At 48.3% G+C, this 16,645-nt stretch overlaps 1 pseudogene; it reads left to right on the top strand.

The window, feature by feature from the left end:
* The first annotated feature begins 2,863 nt into the window (after positions 1–2,863).
* Positions 2,864–9,723, top strand: LOC123171392 (NADH-ubiquinone oxidoreductase chain 4-like; annotated as a pseudogene).
* The last annotated feature ends 6,922 nt before the right edge of the window (positions 9,724–16,645 follow it).

The raw sequence follows: 16,645 nt of genomic DNA, 5'->3' as shown, positions 1-16,645 counted from the left end.
ATAGCTTTGGCTGTGAAAACTCTTGGTCTTGGAGCATCAGTGTCATCAGTTCACCCAAGATCAGCAGGACAAATAACTACTAGGTTTGTGCCAGAAAAGCGTCTTGCGTGACGGGGAAAGAGTGGAAAAAGAAAGAGATTCATCAGCTATGGAATCTGACAGGTATCGGTATTGAACAGAGGGGGCTGTTCACAAAGCATCCCATGGATGGTAATGGTGCTTCCCCAGCTGCTGTTCCTACTCCTTTGGCTGGTGCCAAATCAGGTGACTTTGAAGTTGAAGCTTGCCCGCAGAACGATGTAACCATGCTGGTAGTACTATGATTGCCTTAGAGCGCAGATGTCTCTGTCCCTAGGAACGTGATGCTTAGGTGCGAGGTGAAACACAAGCAGGAGATCGAGAAAAGAAATCATACGGATTGCAACCTACAGATGAAGAATCTGCTTCATTGTTCCCACCATCTATATCAGATGTTTAATAAGAATAGGAATCGAATAAGCTGCTGATTGACTGAGGAAGCATTTGAAAAGAAAGGAAGGGTGATGCTTGTTAAACAAAGCTGCGTGTGGGGCCGCCACGTATAGCTGTAGTTTCTGCTGTAGCATCGGTTATTTCCGTTATTGCTGTAGTAGCATCGGTTATTGCTCAGGTTACGAATGACCCAATCTATCTATGGCAACCACCCCTACTTTTAGTAGATGGAGATGCGCACCTAGAAAAGACGGATGAAAGAGAACCTGCCCTTCTGACTTCTTCTCTTGTCTGTCCTTTACGCAAAGCGATCTATGGTCTCAACAAGCCCCGATAGCGTCGGTTTTTGAAGTTCAGCACAGTGGTTATGTTATCCAGGCAGGGTTTGCTCGGAGTGATCATGATTCGGCCATGTTCGTATCAGTTTATCCTCGAGGACGTGCTATTCTGTTGTTGTATGTTGATGATATCAAACTGACTGGTGATTACTCCGTTACCATATCGCTGATCAAGTGTCGCCTTCATCAATTATTTGCTATGAAGGCGCTGACGCGCCCTAAGCCTTTTCTTGGCTTGGAGGTCGCACATTCTCCTCGTGGATATTTGGTATCTCAGATCAAATAACGTCATGACTTGATCACTCGAGCTCAACTCAATGATGAGAAGACTGTTGACACTCCCTTGGAGCTTTACGTTAAACTCCGTCCGACTGATGGCTCACCATTATCTGATCCGACGCAGTACAGACAGTAGGTCGGCAGTTTGGTTTATCTGACGATCTCTTGCCCAGATGGCTTTTCCTAAGAAAGTCAGCCTTTCATGGCTGCCCCCCGGTCAGTTCACTTTGCAGCAGTTCATCGGATTCTTAGATATATTCGAGGTACCTTTTCTCGAGCCGTCCTTTTTTCCGTCATCGTCTTCTTTAGAGTTGCGTGCAACTACTGATGCCGATTGGGCCTTCAGATAGGTGCTCAACTACAGGCTTATCTATTTTATGGGGAGACGAGACACTATCTTGGATGAGATAAAAGCAATAGACAGTTGCTCCTTCCACTGCCGAAGCGGAGTACCGTGCCATGGCACACTACTAGATAGATTGTATGGCTCCGTTGGTGACTTTCTGATCGCGGGTTTCATTTGAAAAACCCCAACGCCATTCATCTTGCGTCAAATCCGGTCTTTCATGCAAGAGTTTCATTTTTGGCCGCTACTACGTTCGTCGAAAACTTCTTGATGGCACCATCATCTCATTACCTTATTTTTTCCCTTCGACTTCGGCTATGACCAATGCCCCACCTAGCTGAATAGGCGTAACAAAGCTACCTGAAAAAGGCAAGGTGCACCTTAGATTGAAATCGACAAATTGCGTTTTGCCAGATGGATTCTTTAGAAAGATTCCCGGATAAAGTTCAGTATAATATTTAGTTAGAATCTAAATAAAGGCGCATACGTGGGCGGGCAGGGGGCCCCACTACTTCTTCATTCAGGGGGGGGGCTAGCCTCATGACTTCCCACTGGGCGAGGGGTGCACCTAACCCACCTACTCGCTCATCAATTACGGTGTTTAGCTGACTTGCACAGAAAGACCCCTATTGTTTAGTAATTTGGCGCCCCATCTTTTGATTGACTGTTGTCAACTAATCTTTTCAGTGTTCAATTCTACTCTATGTTAGAACATTTCTGTGAATGCTATTTCGATCTAAGTGGTCCTATTCTCTGTCCCGTGCTAGGAAGCATTACTCCTCTTTTCATTCCAAATTCTTCAATAAGACCGATACGATTGATTGGTCTGTGCGTTTCTCTTATTACTTTTTTGTATCCCCCTGTTCCTCGGATACAATTTGATCCTTCTACGGCCAAGTCTCAATTTGTGGAAAGCCTTCGATGGCTTCCTTATGAAAACATCCATTTGTATATGGGTATAGACGGTCTTTCATTATTCTTCGTGATATTGACCACATTTCTGATCCCTATTTGCATTTCAGTGGGTTGGTCTGGTATGAGAAGTTTTGGGAAAGAGTATATTACAGCATTTCTAATTCGTGAATTTCTAATGATCGCCGTGTCCTGCATGCTGGATCCTCTACTATTCTATGTTCTTTCCGAAAGCGTGCCAATTCCTATGTTGTGCGGAGCTGAGCATCTTCTATTCGCTGGGATCAAGCTTTTCCTCTGCAGGGGCCTTGTGCAGTAAACCCCCTACGGGCGGTCCCCCGTCGTCGTAAAGTAGTAAAGGTCCCCGCGAAGCTTTCGGGAAGAGGGGTAGTCTTGTGCGTAAGCATAGCATTTCTGGTCGAACCACCGAACCACACATCTTTTTTTGGTGGGTGGGTACTCCGAGTAGTGGGTACCTCGTAGGACCTCGACCCGCCTACTCAGGTCTTGTATGGATATGCAGGAAGGGGTGCTCCTAGGTGTGTGTAGGGGGTGTGTTTGTTCGCGAGAATGAATTCCTCGTCAAGTCAGGGGGGTGTGGACACCCTTGCGCGAATTCGGGTAACGGCTACAAGGGATAAAAATAAAGGAAACTGTACCCAACCAGGGATGGACGTAAACTCGTAAGCTACCGTGGGTAGGGATAATCGTCCAGGTCTTATTTAAAAAAAGCCGCCCCGCCACTGCAGGCAGGTTAGTTCCACTGTCGTTGCCAGAGAGTTCTTGGCGAAGAGACCTTAGGATAAGTTGCTAAAACAAACGGAGGGGAGGATCGACCCGTTCAGTAGAATTCCGAAGAAAGACTGTTGGCAGTAGGTGGAGACATTTCTTTGGCCCCCTTCCAAATAAATGCGGGCAGGGTAGAGCTCGGCAGAGGGTTTGAGAATAGGGTAGGGTTTTTTTACGGTCGGGTCCCCTACCACTAGTCCGGCTAGCCTTCTTTCGGGCAAGAAGCAGGCCTAAACGACGGGCGGGCATCTCCCGCCACGCAAGCAGCATTGTTCGCCACCACCCGAGAAGCAAAAGATTCGAGAGTCAAGGCGGAAAAGACAAGCATAGTGGTCTAATGACAAGGGCCGACGACGGAAGCTCGGGACGGAGCCGTATGATGCGGAAGTCTCACGTACGGTTCCCTGAGAAGGGAGTGGCTACCCACTGGAGCTTCGACCAACTACCACCGGTCAATTCCGCTTTGGGGCCACCCCTGACTCTACCATCATTATAGGGGTATGGGGTTCGAGACAAAGAAAGATCAAGGCAGCATATCAGTTTTACCTATATACTTTACTTGGATCCGTTTTTATGCTATTAGCCATTCTGTTGATTCTTCTCCAAACAGGAACCACCGATTTACAAATTTTATTAACCATTGAATTTAGTGAGCGGCGCCAAATCCTTCTATGGATTGCTTTTTTCGCCTCTTTTTCCGTCAAAGTGCCTATGGTACCAGTTCATATTTGGTTACCTGAAGCCCATGTAGAGGCACCTACGGCTGGATCCGTCATCTTGGCTGGAATTCTTTTAAAATTGGGAACCTAGGGGTTTTTAAGATTTTCAATACCCATGTTTCCCGAAGCGACACTTTGTTTCACTCCTTTCATTTATACTCTAAGCGCGATTGCTATAATATATACTTCCTTGACCACTTTAAGACAGATCGATCTTAAGAAGATCATTGCCTACTCCTCAGTAGCCCATCTGAATTTGGTGACTATTGGTATGTTTAGTCGGGCGGCGGCCGTTAGGTCACCTATTTTGAGTTATGGACACACAAGCAAGGCCAAAACATGTGTGCCGGGCGTGCGACCCATCAACCTACTAGCAATAGGGGAGAAAACTTAGCATGTCGCAACAAAAGCGTCGATTCGAGCCGTCAGCAAAACACCGCCGTCTGTTCCTAAAACAAAACCCCTTAGCGCCCCGGGACGGGAGTGGGGGACGGCCCTACGCAGACAGCAGCAGCACCGGCGCTATGAAGTCCGAATCGAATCTTTCGGTTGGCTTTCCCGTGAATAAGAATTGTTGGGCGCGGCGAAGCAAGCGCTTCTAGCTGTTTCGCTTGCTTCTTTCTTATTGTGGCGGCTATTATGGCGTGGCTGAAATGAACGAAAAGCGAGATGATTCAAATCGATTGATAGATGGCCTGATCTGTTCTGATAGATCGAAAGGTTTTCTATCAATAATAAGGGTTGACCTCTTTCTATCTATTGATGATACAAGATATCTATCTATTCTGGATCCATCAGAAAGAAATCATATGTATCTGATTTTTTCTACATCGTATGTAGAGCGCCCAAGCGTTTGGCCAGCTCAGTTCTATTATCCATCGGTCCAATGCACTGGCTCATCTCATGGAGGGAAAAAGCAAATGTAGTTAGTTGTCTTGTTGTTGTTCGCCGCCTCGACACATTCCCCGGCATCGTCCCACACAGAAAGAAAGAGCATGGAGCCCCGGCCCGACCTGTAAGTCCGCTAACGTAAAGCGAGGAGTTGAGCCTGAACTGGCGAACCGAAGTCACTTTCGTAACCATACTTCCTACAGCTAACACGTGCCCAGTCCAGCGGGAACGCGAAGCGCAAACGAACATGAGCTGCTATACCGAATCCCCCGCTGGCCATCGGGGACCTAGTGGTAAGGCCATGATCCGCAGGGGAAGGGATCACTCATTCTTCTATTGGGGACAGGTGCACGAACGACAACTCCAAACGTCAGACATCCACCGCCTATACCTACCGTTTAGGTGGCACCAGCGAGATCCACCTAAGGTAAGGAAATTTGTGTCGCGGCTGCTCCACTCCGCTGCGGTCTTTTGAACTGAACTTCGTTGCCTTCCCGCGCGCGAAACGAATGGGCGCTGTGTCGTGGGTCAGTTTTGGGGGGGGGGCAGAGAGAGACCAGAAGAATGATTCATTTGGATCGACGAGCCATTTCACGAATCAATAGAATGTCTCTCTATCCATATCTATTCTATCTTTATATGACGTGTCATAAAAAAAGAAGTATTTTTTTATGGCATGCGGGATGATCGCGCCTAGTAGCCACATATCAGCTGCGCTCAATATGCGGGATTTCCCTTGTATCGGATCTTTCGCTTTGACGAATTTGGACCTAGCGAAAAGGACTCTAAGCCTTCGCGCAAACAAGCAAAGTAGAAGCAAGACGAGGAAGTGGAGCTGTCGTAGAAGCAGTAGCTTGCCCCGACAATATACAATACAACAGTAGCGACCATGAATAAAAAAGCCCCTTGTTTAACGAGTTCGCTGCTTTTCCCAGGCCAGAGAAGGGCAACTACTTATTGATTGATCGCCTTTCTTTGATATGTATTCAATTTAGTACAATACAAACTACAACTAGATCAAAGCGGAAGGGCCACTCACTATAGAAGCTATAACTAGAAAAGCCCTAGCCAATAGTTTAGTAGTCGGCCAAACCCCCATGCTCACGACATGTTCTTGATATTAATTGAGTTGGAGGGAGTCAGAGACTACCACGGAATCCTTCCATAGTCACCCCGGTGACCTTCATCACCAAAGCGTCACGACAGTTTCCAAGACCCCTCATATAATCTCCAGTAGGGATCAGTCGGAGCATGTAGGAATGCCGACCACTACATAAGCCGCTGGCGGAGAAAGCTCGAAGAGCTTCCCTTCATTCGCTTCGCGGGAGTCGCACACAGCATATAGCTGGAAGTCAGAGGGCCCGTACTACCTGCCTAACCCTTCGCTCCGAGGGACTGTAGAACAGAAAGTGCCTTCTAAACAACTCGGCAGAAGGGAAGGGGCCTATGTATTTGCATGACCCCTGCGGATTTGACCCTACCTACACCCGGAGTCAATCCCCTAGCGGTCCTGCCACCACGCCGCAAAACAGGAGCTCGTGTGGAACCTTGGATTTCTGGCGTAACAGCGGTGGAAGGTATCAAAATATTACGGCCGCATAACATAGTATATACGCTAAGGTCGGCCAAAATATGGACACCCGAAGGGCCCGGCGCGCACAATCCTATCCTATCCGAGCCCGTCATTGCATGCACTTTGGACAACCGTCCGTACCATCATAAGGAGCACCTCCCTTTCGAGGTACCCAAATGGAACGGTCTTTATTTGTGTTGTTGGTTGGTCTTTCTCAACGTGGTCCATAGCACGAAAAACCATTCTTTACAAGATAGGGCCGTTCACATGAAAGAAAATACAAAATCCATTCTTCATGGTCGGGCGCATTTCTCCAAATCCTCCAGGATCACAAGTGGAACGCTAAGCAAGGGTGGGGAGGCTTCGAGCTCTGCGTCGAACAGAAAGAAGCAAGAAGGGGTGTTGCCATAGCGCGCCGGAGAGCAAGCGTAGGCAACCAAACTAAATAAGGCTACAAAAGTAGCTAGCTAGCGTTTTTAAGCTGGTTACCTTTTCTAGCGCGCGTACTCTTCTGTGGAGTCGCACGGAACGAGCCTCGTCTTCCCTCCAACGACTAGCTCCCTTTTCTTGTTCCGGTCACCCTTCTCTTGCCGTGGAAGGACTTTTGCCTGTGGTGTGGTCCAACCCGTGGGCGGAGTCGCGCTCATCCCCCCATTGCTCAGTGCTCCCTGCAGCTTCGCTGGGCTTTACCCGCATGGGCGCGGGCTTCCATAAGAGAATGAAAAGCTCTCTTTTTACAATAAAACACGAACCGCGCGGAGCCCACCCTTTTTCGTTTTCTGCCGCCACTGGATGGCCGCAGGGGAAACACAGCCCCGCCGCCTCTCGGGAAAGGGGGGGTGGGCCTACCTATCCCGAGGGAGCAGCTGAGAGGTTCCATATGCCGAGCCGAAGGCAGAACTTCAGTGCGTGATCGTAGTATGTCACCTCGTCTCGTCCTCGCAGCATCGAAGAGTACCTATGCACTATGTTTCGGTTCACTGATAAGGAAGATAGAGTTGGGGTGGGGGTCTACGATGTGATACTATAGTATGCCCCGGGGAGAAAGATGCGCAACTTAAAACGGAAGCAGGAAGTGTGTTGTCAAAAATGTCGGAGGTTACCATCGATCCGACAGAGCGGAACGACCAGAAAAAGAAGTGGAGTTAGAAAGCCGTATGATAGGTGGTAACTATCTTGTACGGTTCGGGGGGTAAGCGGCGTACTCTGGGGGAATATTAGGCTCTATCGAACATACAGGGAATTGGAGGTAGCATTTTACTTATGTTAAGTCATGGACTGGTTTCTTCAGCCCTTTTTCTATGTGTTGGTGTTCTATATGACCGACATAAGACTCGACTTGTTAGATATTATGGAGGTTTAGTGAGCACCATGCCGAATTTCTCTACCATTTTCTTCTTTTTCACTTTAGCCAATATGAGTTTACCCGGCACTAGCAGCTTTATCGGGGAATTTCTAATCTTAGTAGGAGCTTTCCAAAGAAATAGCTTAGTAGCCACATTAGCTGCGCTTGGGATGATTTTAGGCGCGGCGTATTCCCTTTGGCTATATAATCGTGTGGTTTCTGGAAATTTAAAACCCGATTTCCTCTATAAATTCTCCGATCTAAATGGCAGAGAAGTTTCCATATTTCTACCTTTTCTTGTTGGAGGGGCGACCGTCCGTTGAACTAGCAAAAAAGGGTAAACCAATGTGATCATGACATTATAGGTGCTTGCGATGGGACGGATGCGACTTCCCTCATAAGTAATGGGTGGCATAGCCCGTAGCAGAAGTCCCCTTTTTTTATCCATTTCTTTATTACCCCAGAGGGGCCGACCCTGGTTGGACTGAGAGAAAGAAAGGACGGGGGGGCAACCATGCATGGCACTTCTCGACCGTGTCTCCGAGGGACAGTTGAACGAGCGACTCATGAATGCTGCCGGGTCGGACGAGCCAATAACTCGAACGTGTTCGGTCAGTTTTTTGAGCAAGAATCACAACGTTACCTTACCTTCACCATGATACGGACTCCAAGTTCTTATGGCAGAGCACGAGGAGTTTCCTTCAATATGATGATGAGAATGGAAACCAGAAGCACGACTGGGTCTTTGTAGTCCGAGATCATACTTATATATCAGTCACAGTAACGTAAGCATGAGACTTTTTGGTAGTACCGGTGAACCATGGCTGCGGCAAGGGAATCTAGGACGGAGGACTCGTAATATCTCTATAGATCTGGCAAAAGCGAAAGACCCCTAACGTCAGGGGCTGACCACTGAGCTCACTCAGGCCCCGCTGGGCGGGCCAGAGTGGGTGCGAGCTGGAATTGCCATAGCTTATGGCTAGAGCAATAGGAAAGGGCCCAGCAGAGAGAACAGTCAGGATAACGAGCGCGGAGCCCACTTGGCAGGCGGCAGGAGCAGCGGGCAAGTGCTTGCTTGGTAGGCCAACAGCCCTGTGAACCGGGCGGGGCACTCGACGAAAGGGGGCACGCTGAGCAAGTACGGAAAATTGGCCCTGTGGAGCTTTCAAAAAGAAAAGAAAGGACCACTACGGGAGGTCGAACCACGGACCGGATGTAGTAGAACGTGATCCGCACCGGTCAATATTGGATCAAACAATAGGGGACCGTAGCACTGACCTTTCTTTTTCAATACAATAGGTACTGTTCCCTACCGAGACAAGGGACACTCTCAACGGATCCTCCACGCACTGGGCATACCATAGTTCTTCCGTGCGTCTTTATCGTGGCGGAAAAAGAACAAGAGGGAAAGACCCGACCGACTCGCCCAGGGCTCGAGGGCGAGCCATACGAGAGTGAGTCGAATTCTGTTTACGTTCTCGGTTTGGGTTCGGGCCCCTCTCGATCTTTTGCGTATAAGGGAAGGGGGAAGGAGTCTAAATCTATGGACATTAATGAACCACCATTGATGGACGTTGCACATGACACGAGAAATTCGACTCAACGGTCCAGTGCTAATAGAAGTCGCTTACTCTCCGTCTAGCGAAGGTGCCAGATCCTTAAAGTAAAGTATCTATCAGCCTAGTGTACCAACCACGTGGTACGACGGGCACTCAAAGACCTGGCGAATGAGGGGCCACCCCACCCAAGAGCGCTTATGTCATATGGGAACTCTCGGATGGAAACAATCCTTATGGTTTTTATATCCGGTTAGAATAATAAGAAAGAATCAAAGTCCAGGTTGGTTGGTGAGCCTAGTGATAGGAGACTATCTAGCTTGGTTTGGAGAGCACTTGTTGGGTTTCAGATTCGTTTTTTGCTAAATGTTACGGCCTAAATGCTGAACTATTGACCCTACTTGTTCGGATGGGTGTTCACCCCAAAGTGTTCCCGGACTGCATGCATACATCCGTAAGTAACTTAGTGCAACATGGCAAATTTCATTGAGAGGAATCAGCAAAGAAAAGAAATCTTCTCCGGGTGATCAAGTTCCTTTTTCAGTCTAGGCCACGTCTTTGCTTTCTTCATAGGCCCATTTTCTTGGGCATCAGTGAGTGGAATACTTAACAGTGGTTACATTCTTATGTAGATTCCATTGCTCGAATGGGACTTGTTTGTTGGCACCGACCTCGATAAGAAGCAAGGGAGTGGTGCCGAAGCGAACGGAGCTGCAGAGCCGTTTGTTTACCAATCCACCAACTTAAGCTAGGAAAAGTGTAAGAGACCGTGCATCTTCATGTAAACAAAGGTAAATAATCTCAGAAACTGTCAAGAAACCGGGAATTTTTTATTCCATTTCTTAGCCAGGGCAAGCCCTACCGACCTACGACCGGAGAAGATGTTGTGTTATTCGTATCACTTGCTAGAGATAGAGAAGCTAGAACAGGAACTGCCCGGGAGGGTTCAAAGAATGAGGTCTTCACCTTTGAGCTGGATCTCATCTCATTCTAGCACATACTACGAGCGATTGACTTAAAGAATACAACAAATGGTTGTGGGGTTATCTTTGTTACCCTGTGACTACAACCACAAGGTCCGAATCAAGCGAAACGGCTGAGGCGCAAGCCCTTTTCTCGCCACTACTCTGTGTACCCAAAGTCAGCAACCTTTTTGGCACGCTGGCTAGCAAGTTCATTGCTTCAATGACATGAATTCAATCAAGTGGACAAATCCTATCCTGGAAAATATGGGAAATCAGCTGGAAACTCAATAGTCTTACGCGGAAAGCACTCAACCGGCCTTCCTCTTCTGAATTATATGAATGACAGAAATCAGTCCTCATTTGTATTAACTTCATGAGTGAAGAGATAGACAAGGTGGTGAAAAGCATGAAACCAAATACTGCTCCAGGTCCAGATGGCTTCTCTGTTAGCTTTTTAGAGCTTTTTGGCCCCAGTTGAGAGATATACTAATATAAATGCTTCAGGAGCTGTATCATGGCAGGTTGAACTTGTCCAGACTAAACTATGGTGTCATTTCTCTACTGCCAAAGATTAAGGATGCTAATAGTATCCTACAGTATAGACCCATATGTGTTCTAAATGTTATGTTTAAAGCTATTACCAAAGCTCTGACACTTAGATTTACTCCTCTGGCTCGACAAGTAATCAGCTCTCTTCAGACTGGATTTATTCCTGGGAGGTACATTTTGGATGGATGTGTAATTCTTCATGAAGTTTTGCATGAGTTGAAAACCTCTCACTCTGAAGGAATTTTGCTTCAGTTGGACTTTGAAAAAGCTTATGATAGAGCTCAGTGGCCTTTCTTGGCAGAGGTAATGCATAGGAAAAACTTCCCTGACAGGTGGATAGATTGGATTAGTGTGACGCCCTCGATTCAATCGTACACTAATCATACACGCAAATGTGTACGATCAAGATCAAGGACTCACGGGAAGATATCACAACACAACTCTAGACACAATTAAAAAAATACAAGCTTTATATTACAAGCCAGGGGCCTCGAGGGTTCGAATACATGAGCTCGAAAACACAAGAGTCAGCGGAAGCAACAATATCTGAGTACAGACATAAGTTGAACAGGGATGCCTTAAGAAGGCTAGCACAAAAAGCAACACGATCGAAGAGGCAAGGCCTCCTGCCTGGGAGCCTCCTAACTACTCCTGGTCGTCAGCGGTCTCCACGTAGTAGCAGGCATCGGCGGTGGCATCTGGCTCCTGGGCTCCGACATCTGATTGCATCAACCGGAAAGAAGAAGAAAGGGGCAAAGGGGGAGCAAAGCAACCGTGAGTACTCATCCAAAGTACTCGCAAGCAAGGATCTACACTACATATGCAACATTATCAAAGGAAGGTTGTATATGTGGACTGGGCTGCAGCAATGCCAGAATAGAGAGAAGGCCTAGTCCTATCGAAGACTAGCATCTTCTGGAAACCACCATCTTGCAGCAACAGGAGGGAGTAGAGTAGCATAAAGTAAAGTAGTAGAAGTGTTATCAACCTCGGCCAGAGATCCTTTCTCGACTCCCTGCGAGAAAGCAATCCCAGAGCCATACTATCCAGTTCCAATTATAATCCAATTCTCATATCCAAGTCTCATCACAAGTATCCAGTTCTAGTTGTATCGATCGGGATACAACTCCAAGTGTCTGTTACCGTAGGACAGGCTATCGATAGATGTTTTCTTCCCTGCAGGGGTGCACCAACTTACCCACCACGCTCGATTAACTCCGGCCGGACACACTTTCCTGGGTCATGCCCGGCCTCGGCCAAACAATACGCCGCAACCCGACCTAGGCTTAATAGAGAGGTCAAGCACGCCGGACTAAACCTATGCCCCCAGGGTTCATGGGCCATCGCCCCGGGAACTCCTGCACGTTGCGTGGGCGGCCGGTGAGCAGACCTAGCTACCTCCTTAAAAAGGTAGGAGCTTACCAGTCCAACCCGGCGCGCGCCGCTCAGTCGCTTGACGTCTATTAAGCTTCGGCTGATGCATACGACGCAGAGCGCCCATACTATGCCCACGTGATGGTTAGTGCTATCTGGCCAGAGGCCCCTTGGATCAAATATCCAAATCGTAGTGGGTTAGGAACGCGCGGTAACAAGCAGAGACTCACGAAAGATGTGACCCCGTCGCCCCGTCTCGAGGAATTGCGGCAAGGGCTAGGAATGCCCGGCCACGCCTCGTAATTATCTCGCGGGCACCTTCCAGGTCAACCCGACTCCACATCACTCGCAATTAAGCTCGCGCGGGTACCCCTCAGGGCCGACCCGTCTCTAGTAACGTGGTTCAGTGTAAAGTCATAGTAACCATAGTAACTGCGTGTCCAAACATCAAGGGGAAAACCCGAGGAATCACCCCCGGTGAATTCCACTCGATGTAATCATCAAGGTGAACGTAAGAGGAATCACCCCCGAGGTTCACACCTGAGGGGTTGCACGACAGAGTCGTATCGGAAGTGGTTAAGGCGGAATCACCCTCGATGACCACGACCGAATAGCTACACTATAGGGTTAACATCAGAAGTGCTGTAGAGGTCTCACCCTCGGCACTCGATAGTAACCCAGCAGTGTCGAGCAACTAAGGAGAAAGTGATGTGCGATGCCGGGGCCTGGTCTTCGATCCCGTTGATCAGGTCTTCGATGATGAAGCAGGGGCAACAAGGTCAAGGTGGGGGTCACTGATGGATCACTAACCAACCTATACTAAGCAGTTTAGGATAAGCAGGTAAGATACAATGAGCAGGTTACAAAAGCAGGCTATGCATCAGAATAGGAGCAAACAATAACAGTAGCAAAATCTAATGCAAGCATGAGAGAATGGAATGGGCGATATCGGGATGATCAAAGGGGGCCTTGCCTGGTTGCTCTGGCAAGGAGGGGTCGTCGTTGACGTAGTCGCTCACAGGGGCGGCATCAGTCTCGGGGTCTACCGGAGAGAAGAGGGGGAAGAAACAGTAAATATAAAGCAGACAAAGCATCACAAAGCATAACATGGCAATATGCGGTGCCGGGTGTGACCTAACGTTAGGCTACATGATATAGGTGAAGGGGGAATTCAACCGTGAATGTTTTCCTGGTTCCGGACCTGTGTCAGACAGATGATCGGAGGGGGAATGTTCCATGTTCAGATAGTTAGAGGCATCTGACTGATGAATGGACCGCGTATTCGGATTCATTGGATTTTTCTGAGCAACTTTCATATAGAAAACATTTTCATCCGAGTTACGGTTTATTTTCTATGAATTTTCAAAGATTAAACCATTTTCTGGATTTATTTAAATTAACAAAAAAGATAAAATGATGTCAGCATGGCGTGCTGATGACGTCAGCAGTCAACAGACTCGCTGACCAGGTCAAACTGACCAGTGGGTCCTACATGTCATAGACAGTGGACTAACATTGGGTTATTTTAATTAAACGTGGCTAATTAGCAGCTGGGCCCCACATGTCAGTGACTATTTAGTTTAACTATTGATTTTAATTAGAAAACGTTTTAGGTAAATTAATTATGTGTGTGGCCCGCACGTCAGTGCCACTGGGCTGCCCAGTCAGCACGTTGACTGGGTCAAACCCAGTCAACGGGGCCTGCGGGGCCCGCTGGCAGTGACCCAGGGGTGGCCCCAGGTGTGCCACGTCGGCGGTGGCCGGAGTCGCGACGCCGGCGACCAAAACAGCGGCGGGGCTCGCCGGACTTCGCCGGAAAAACGCCACAGGGGGCCGTTTCGAGCGCGGCTGGGCTCGTTCGGACACAGGAGGGGCGGCGCATCCAACTGCGACCTTAGCTCGGGCGGGGGCGGGCTGCAACGACGACGGCGTCGAGCGGGGCGGACGGCCGGAACGGGCGTTGGCGGGGATCGGGCTACGGGGCTCGGCGAGAGCAGCGGACGCGCGCGTTGGGCCCCTGGGAACCCCAGGAGCACGATGCGGTGCTCGGCCGCATGTGACGGCGACCATGACCACGGCGCCGAGCTCGTCGGCGGCAACGCGCTCGGGCGACGGCGGGCGAGCTAGCTAGGAGGCGCGCGAGAGCGAAAGGACAGGGGGAGGAGGGGGAGAAGCTCACGACGAGGCTGTAGGGGGACGGCAACGTGCTCGGGGAGGCTCGTCGGAGGCGTACGGCGACGGCGATGGGCGACGGCCGGGGTTGGGGAGGAGCTCGATCCCGAGGCTGTGGTGGCGTCGGGCTCGATCCCGAGGGCGGAGAGGAACTAGATGAAGAAGGTGGAGCGGTCGGGCTTGTCGGAGAGGCACTTGGGGCTCGGTGGCCGCGCTAAGACACGGCCATGGTGGCGGCGACGACGGGTGCCCGTGGAGAAGGAAGAAAGCGGGCGAGGGACAGGGGAAGAAGTGGATGAGGACGCCAGGGAGTGGGGGTGAGTGGAGGCGGGGAGGCGTGGAGCCTTATCCCCTCGCCCGGGCGTCGCCGGCGAGGTGGTTGGATGGCGACGGGCGCGCGCGCGCTGTCCCGCTTGGTCGGAGGAACAGGGAGGGGGCGCGGTGCTGGGAGCTAGGCCGGCTTGCTGTGGTGGGCCGAGGCCCATGGGAAGGCCAGGGGCTGAGGCCCTTCTTCCTTTTTTTTCTTTCTTTTTAAACAGTTTTTTTAAGCTTTTCTGTTTTAGCTATTTTAGGCCACTTAGACATTTAGGAAAAATGTTGGACCACCACCAATATTATCAGAAGAATATTGTCCACATGATGAACATTTTAGTTTTCATGTCTGAGCATTTTGAAATTCACTTAGAATTTGAATTTGAATTCAACTGGAATTTTAAAGGAGTGAGAACCAAGGATGAACAAACACATGTTTAGCAAAAATATTAGCTTAACCCCAAGGTTTACTGCAGCATCATTACACCGGGGTGTTACAATTAGACAAGTAGTGGAAGGAGGCAAAGTGTGTGTGAATATGAATGGAGATTGGCGAGAATATTTCTCTACTTTCAGAGGTTTGAGGCAAGGAGATCCTCTTTCTCCTTTGCTTTTTCACCTAATAGGTGATGCACTATCTGCAATTCTGGATAGAGCTAAGGAAGCAGGTGTGATTAGAGGTTTGGTACCACATCTGATACCAGGGGGGATTAGTCATTTGCAATATGCTTCTGATACTTTGCTTTTTTTGCATAATGACATGGAGTCTATTACTGGATTCTAATTCCTTCTCTACTGTTTAGAGGAAATGTCTGGCATGAAAGTCAATTACTTGAAGAGTGATATTTTCACAGTAGGGTTGAGTGTAGAGGAGGAGTAGAGGGTAGCTGATATAACTGTGAGATAGGCAAATTTCCAATAAAATATAATATCTCGGATTACCAATCAGCAAAGACAAGATCTCTTCTAATGATTTTTTTTCATTAAAAGGTAGAAAAGAAGTTGGACTCTTGGCAATGCAAACATTTCTCTTATGGAGGAAGAGATATATTGATCAATGCATGTTTATCAAATGTCCCTATGTACCTTCTGGGTTGCTACACTTTGCCTGTCAAAATACAGAAACAAGTTGATACAATAAGAAATCACTTCTACTGGGAGTAAGAAGAAGAAATTTCACATGGTCAGATGAGAACACCTATGCACCCCTAAAGATTATGTGGTGGTGTGGGCTTCACTAATATGAGAGTCAGAAACATTTGTTTACTGTCAAAGTGGCTGGAGGAGGTCAATTAACTACTGGAGCTTACACTGCAGATACTACTTATTAAAGGGCACACATTTCAAGACACCTTCAAGCTACTGAAATTGGAAAGCAATGATGTTATACTGGGTTATGATTGGCTATATCGTCACAGTCCAATCAACAGACCGTAGGCCAAGCTGCCCGCAACGCGCCTCCGCCTGCACTGCCTATCAGATGTCTGGAATCATATCAAGCTAATGTTCTAAACTATGGATGTTAGCATGCTATTATAATGACTTCTATAGTGTTCCATCCTTTTACCAAAAATTGCTTTTAGAGTGCCAATGTTCTGATCTATAGAGTATGTATCTATATATTATGCTATTATAATGAATTCTTTTGTCTGACAGGAATGCACCCCATCATTTCATTAAAAAGTTGCCCATTGCATTTTTAGTGGTACAAATGTTACTTTGGATCTGCTCCTCCAAAGGCCCTAACCCCTAAAGTTACCCATTGCATTATTAGTTAACACAGTTTTGAGCGTGAGTTGATTGACAACAACAAGAAGGGGAGGTGAAGATGTGCGAGGACGATAATTCAGGAAGAGGACCTGGTATGCCATGTGAAACATTACGACAAGAGGTGTCCTGCAAGAGAGAAAAACAAAGAGATGGGGACAGATCTAGCAATCAGCAGAGTGGCGAGGACGAGTACAATGATGTCACCAGACATGATCACCAGTCCATGTAATTAGTCATGTATTCCTTAATATTTAGGCTTGCTATATAAAGCTACCACGTCTATG

The sequence above is a fragment of the Triticum aestivum genome, chromosome 7D, assembly GCF_018294505.1.
Source record: "Triticum aestivum cultivar Chinese Spring chromosome 7D, IWGSC CS RefSeq v2.1, whole genome shotgun sequence".
Classification (NCBI taxonomy): domain Eukaryota; kingdom Viridiplantae; phylum Streptophyta; class Magnoliopsida; order Poales; family Poaceae; genus Triticum; species Triticum aestivum.
This window is presented reverse-complemented; position numbering and strand designations above follow the sequence as displayed.